Below are 840 nucleotides of genomic sequence, written 5' to 3'. Positions count from 1 at the left end.
GTGACTCGGTTTCCCCATCCCTGCGGTCTGAGCCTGGCCGAAGGATGGGCTCTGCCCCGCACCTGAGCTTTTTGTCGCAAGCCGGGCTATAACCAACCCCACCAACACGTCCCCTGGAAGAGGGGCACCCTCGCCCATGGCAAGCCAGGAGGGTTGAGCCCTCCAGAAACCCAAAGAATAATTAAATCCCATTATAAAGCACCCAAAAATCATTAACAACCCGGGCAAGCAGCACCCGCTGCCAGCTGCTGCAGTGGGACCCCGGGGACTATACGTCGCCCCTCCCCTATTTCATATTTACCATCACACAGCCTAAAACGCTGCTTTTTTTTTTAATAATACCCAAATTCTCAGCTACCAAATTATCACCCTGAGATGGGCAGAGATGTAAAAGAAAATATCTGCTGGTCCAGGAAGAAGTCTTCACCCACCGGTTCGGCTCAGTCCCAGCTTTTGTGGGTGCCTGGGCCGAGCTTTGCTCCTCTCCCACCCGGGGTTTGTGCCAGCGAAGAGCCCAGCTCTGCTCCAGACTATTTTTAGTCCCCGCTTAACCTCTCCGAGAGCAGCCGGGGTGCGATATTTAGGGGTAGAAAGGAAGGGATGGGTTATCCTCGGTAACCCTCGTTATTAATGAGGGTTAATCCTCGTTATTAATGCTCATCCTGGGGAGGAGGAGAGCACTCACCTCCTCGCGGAACGCGGGGAGGGGGTGTTTTTGTCTCACGCGTGGGGTGGGGTTTAGCTCTATCCATTAAAGACGGCATTTTAAGCGGGGCGGATGCAAGGCACGGGAAACCGTGGGGACACCATCTGCCCCCCAGGACCCCTCCCCCCCCAGCA

The sequence above is a fragment of the Phaethon lepturus genome, unplaced genomic scaffold, assembly GCF_000687285.1.
Source record: "Phaethon lepturus isolate BGI_N335 unplaced genomic scaffold, ASM68728v1 scaffold32878, whole genome shotgun sequence".
In the NCBI taxonomy this organism is placed as follows: Eukaryota; Metazoa; Chordata; class Aves; order Phaethontiformes; family Phaethontidae; genus Phaethon; species Phaethon lepturus.
This window is presented reverse-complemented; position numbering follows the sequence as displayed.